Here is a 5,526-nt window from a genome sequence, read left to right on the forward strand (position 1 = left end):
TATAATACTTGCTTATTTCTTTGTATGTCTGACAATTTTTTTGTTGAAAATTGGCCATTTTAGACAATATGTTATAGCAACTTTAGGTACTGATCCCAGGGCTTACTGTTGTTTGCTTGTCTGCTTGTTTCTTATTGACTTGGTTGGACTACTTCAGTGAAGTCTGTTTCCCCCATAGTGTAAAGCCTCTGATGTCCCTGCTCAAAAGGTGTGGACTTAGCCATGAGCATAGTCTGCCTGGGGCCTCTGTTAGTATCACACTCAGCTATTAGCCTCCATGAACTGCTGACTGGTTACTCTATTGTTTTTTGACAACACTCTAGGACATAAAATGTTCCACAGTCTCATTCAACAAAAGTAGATCCCTTTTGCAGAGGTGGAATGTTGCTAGTGTTTGAACTGCTCTGACTCCAAGAAGGCTCTTCCTTGCTGTTTCTTTTTCTGATTCTGTCAAACTTCTGGTCTGTACCCTGGTTCACTTGTTGCTATGAGTACCATGTAATTATAGCCTCCTTAATTTTTTACAGCCAAGATATCCATTGTTTTAAATGATGTTCTTAGGCAAGAACTTCCCTAAATTCTGTTCCAAATAAGTCAGTCCTATCAGACAGAACTGTTCTTAACACCTGCCCCTCTCTGGACAGAACCTCTGTGCCACACTGTAAGGTAGTGAGGAGTGGTGACAGTGGCTTGCTTCTCCAAGAGTGACACCCCTGCTCTATAAACAGGATTCTGGATGGGGATAGTAGTCTCTGGTTGCTTGGCTTCCCCCTCCCAGAATGGAAAATTTGCCCTACAAATGATCTGGGGTGGGTTCCAGTGTTCTCAGCCTACTGCACCTGGAGTAGAGATTCCACACTGAGTGAGGATTGGGTGGGAGAAGAGACACCAGTCCTCTCAGCACATCTAGCCAGAATAGTTCCTGAATGTAGGGATCAAGAATTGGAGATGCCAGTGGCCTGCCTTCCCAGTGTGAAACCATAGCCCTAGACTGGGAGCTAAATAGAGAGGGAGCCCCAACTTCTTGGCTGCATATTCTGGAAGTAGAATTCCTGTCACACTGAAGGTGTGAAGGAAATATAAGTAGGTCATGGTTCAAAGGTCACAGACTCTCAGGGTTCTTAGCAAGATTTAGTATATTTCCTTGAGTAACTTTCTCCATTTATGGTATTCCTTTAGGACCATTTTGTGAAAATTTTAAGTAGCTGGATTTTAAAGAATAATTTTTAGTAGTTGTATTGTTGTTTTGCTCAAGGAGAAGGTTTGTCATACTTTTCATGCTACAATTCTGAAAGTCTCAGAGTGATATTTTTTAATGTAAATCAGACTATGTCAGTCCCAAATTCAAAACTTTCTGATGATTTCCAAATATGCTTAGCATATAGTCCAAACTTCTTTCCATCACTGTCTATCCCTGCTCTGCCTGGTCTGAATCAGCTTACACCTCTATTCCAACTCACCCACACTACTCCAACCACATTGTTTTCTTTCCACCCCTTGAACACAGTCAGCTTTTTCCTACATCTTGGTTTTTGAAGACATTTGGCCCTTAGAATGTCCTCCTTCCACCTCCCTGCCTGCCTTGCATCACTGGATACTTCTCACTCTTCAGTTGTGATATGTCACCTATTAAAGGAAATGTCTCTAACTGCCCTATCTAACTTGGTCCCCTTGTTACTCTTCGGTTAAATATCCTCTTATGGTTATCATAGTATTGCACTTACTTATTGATCATCACCTTCACTAGACTGTAAACTTTAGTGAAGGCCCATGAGGGCATAAGCCATGTTGGTTTTTTTTCACCACTGAACACTCAGAGCCCATCCTGGCACTTAATAGAATAGGTACTCACTAGATATTTGTTGATTAAATGACTAAATAAAAGAAAAAAGAAGAGAGAGATGGGAAAAGTGGGAGGAAGGAGTGACAAAGAAAAAGGAAGAAGGAAAGAAGGAAGGAAGAAGGAAAGGAGAGGAGACAGTTGAACTGGTCCAGAGTTGGATTTTTGCTGACAAGTTAGATGTAAAGACAGTGGTACAATTGAATTATGGATATGGATAATAGTGCAATGGGGAAGATTTGCTGTGAGAGACAAACTGACCAAAGGCTCTGAGAAGTAAGAGGATAGTCAGTCTGCCTTAGGTTTCAAGGATCAAGGAAATCTTTCTGGTGAGGAGGTAACATTTGAACAAGATCTTGAGGACAAGCATTAAAGACTGAGCTGAGCTTCTGTTACTGGATTAACTTACAGAATTGTCCAAGATATACAGTAATTGAAAAAGCAGTGGGTAAACACACAACATTTATTCTTTGTTATAAAGAAAGTCTGGAGATAGGCAGTTTATGGTGGATATGTCCTCTAAAACCCAGATTCTTTCTTTCTCCCTGTACCATTTTCTTGACTATAGGAAACCAGGTATCTGAATTTGTTTGGCTTTTGTGACACAGGGCTCTGAGAACCTCTTCTATGTATTCCTCCCTCCTTCAGCACATAAGCTGATATCTGTGTCAGAAACCCAAGGCTAGTTCTAACTGGGGTTACTTAAGTGTTTTCCTTTTCTATGCCTCAGTTTACCTGAATTAATTTTCAATCTTCATGAGTTCAATATTCAATGATTCATGAGTGGAGTTTCTCAATTAGCTCCAGAATATCTGTCATTATAATGAAAACAAAACGAAACAAAACCACAAAACCTAGGCAGCGCAATCCATATGGATTGAAGCATATGTCATGGTGTGCAGTGGGTACTCAGCTGCCCCATCTTCCTTTATGATGAGCCAGCTGTACTGCTCAGTACCAAATCTCTCTCCATTTTGTTTGTTACCTGCAGAATTAAGGTCAACATAAATCTCAGAGGTATTCTTCATTGATTCAGGATTTGAATAGTTGTTGATAAAATGTTAAAGGCCCATTGTTCAATTGGAGTACTTTCCAAACAATTTTTTTTCTATGATTCTTAACCTAATGGGGACTTTGCACATACCTCACCCCCACCACCACCCACTGCTGCCCCTGCCTTCAGGAGGCACTTGGCAATATCTGGAGACCATTTTAGTTGTCACGACTGGGAACTGGAGTTGGGATACTACTGGCATCTATCTAGGGATGCTGCAACACACAAGACAAGCCCCACAACAAAGACTTATAGGGTCCCCAATATCCATAGTGCAAAGGTTGAGAAACCCTACTGTAGACTTTCATTCTCTTAAGTGGTCAACAGATTGGTGGTGTGGCTCTTCAAAGTCAGGTAGGTGCCGTCGGTGCTGGAATTCAGAGTCCTGGCTCTTGATATCCAGGCCAGCCCTTGTTCTAAGGAAACGCTCCCCCTGCACCCCAGCCTTTTCTCTCTTTACACTTATCTTTTGGACTGTCCCCAGTAACAGCCTCCAGCCTTCACATATCCTTCCTCCCAGCCATATGTCTCTGCCCTTGTCCAGTCTCTATTGCTGCTCACAGCACAGTTGTGACCATTTGGCCCCCCGGAAAAATGCACTCTGCTGCCAGGCGTCACAAATGACTCGGACTAGGGTTGGCACCTTTCTGGTCGCAGAGATTCCATTACACGCAAGGGAAATAACTCCTTTTGAAACAACGTGGTATAATTTTGAGCCCAGACAGCATTTGTGGTTAGGGAGTGAGGAAAGACAGAGTGAGAAGTGGAGTGAAGTAGCCTGGGGAGGTAGCAGAGGTCAAGGGAGAGAGATGAAAGCAGAGAGCCTTCACAGAAGAATTGGAGATGGGATGGATAGGGAGTGGAAGGAAGGAAGGGGCCACGTTTTCCACCATCTCCTGCCATCCATCATCCTTTCCTGGAGGGGAAATCAGTATTCCTCTCTCTTGTTCTCTCCCCAAACATTCTGAATTTAGAAAAGAAAGAGCAAAACCCTGACAAATGCATCTGCTCCTGCCTGCACACAGATGTCACTGCCTCTTCCCGGCTGCCCAGTGTCGGTGTCACTGGCCTGGGCACTCTGCCACCTCCGCTGGCAGTGCCCACCCTGGGCACAGATGTAGCCAATGAAATGAACTGTTAATTTGCCACTCGATATCATCTGGTTTCCTAAGAAGCAGATTCACAGCAATTTCTTCCAGGAAGAGTATTTTAGACTCAAAACTCCGTTGGTATTTTCCCCCTGACAACTTGTTTGGAAAAATGATTGTGAAAACTTTCATTTTTCCTGTTTAAAATCACCTTCTCACCCATCTCTGTTGCCCTTGTAGGTAGCAGGGCAGAGATGACCATTTCCTCCCTTCAAATGAGGAAACTGAGGCTCAGAGAAAAGAAGGTATTCACTCAGAGTGAAGTGCTAAAAATCAGGATTATTGAGGGACAGCCATACTTAAGCCCTGAAAACACCCCCATGAGCCTCAGTTTCCTAAGTCCTAATTCAACCTCTCACTTGCCACTGAAATCAGGAATGTCTCAGATTTCATCCCCTCCAATCACTGGATTGAGTGGCTCTGAACAGACTAAGAAATACCATGCAACCCTTTTTGTTAATAACAGATAATATTTGCATAGTGTTTCCTATATGCCAAAAACACTTCTAAATACTTTTATATGTTTTTCAATACCCATCAGTCTTCAGTAGGTATTATTGTTATGCCTTGTTTACAGATTGAAGAAACCAAGCTGAAAAAGGTAGAGTGACTTGCCCAACGTCATGCAGGTAAGAGGTGGTAGAGCTAGTATTCACACGCAGACAGTCTGATCTAAATGGAGGCAGATTTAACTACGGGGCCACACAGCTTCTGGACACTGTTCAAAGTGAGGACTCTGGCCTGAGGATCTGATACCTGGGTTCAGGTATCATTCTCAGGCATATGTTTAAACTTTGTGTCCTCCTTGGTAAAAGGGATCTTTAGAAAAACTCTAAAAGCCTCTTACAGAGTAAAAATTCATGACTTTACATTTGAAAATAATGTTGAGGCAGAACATCAGCTCTTTATTGGGTGGGAAGCCATTTCCTCGATCCCTGGAAGAGCAATGGGAGATGGAGGAGACTTCTCATTCCTTTCTAGACTGTGGCTCTTCCACCAGGAACATAGAAGGCATCAGTCAATAAACTATTCAGTTAACACACATTTATTAAGCATCTATAGTGTCTCTAGGTATGAGCACATCACCATGATTAAGGTAAGCATTGGTGAATGCCTTCCTGCAGCTTGTATTGGTAGGGAAAGCCAACATTGGACAGGCAATAACAGAGTGGCAAATCTCACTGAAGGGAAGTCCAGTGTTCTATGGCAAATTTAACCAATTCTAGGGTTAAGGAAGACAAACCTGAAAGATGAAGAGTAAGACAAGTTCCCAAGGTAATAACCTGTCTTCCCCCTGACCGTAATTCACACATGGTGTTCTTCAGACCAATGAACTTACTGTGTGCTAACATATTCCAATTTCTATAGCACTCCAGAAAAAAGTCTTTGTGTTTTAAGATATTTGTTTGCAGTCTGCCGTCATGTGTCTGAGCATCGTTAACAATGGGAATTGTTTGCTAGGTTTTTTGGGGTAATAAGCAAAT

Source organism: Lynx canadensis, chromosome B1 (assembly GCF_007474595.2).
Source record: "Lynx canadensis isolate LIC74 chromosome B1, mLynCan4.pri.v2, whole genome shotgun sequence".
In the NCBI taxonomy this organism is placed as follows: Eukaryota; Metazoa; Chordata; class Mammalia; order Carnivora; family Felidae; genus Lynx; species Lynx canadensis.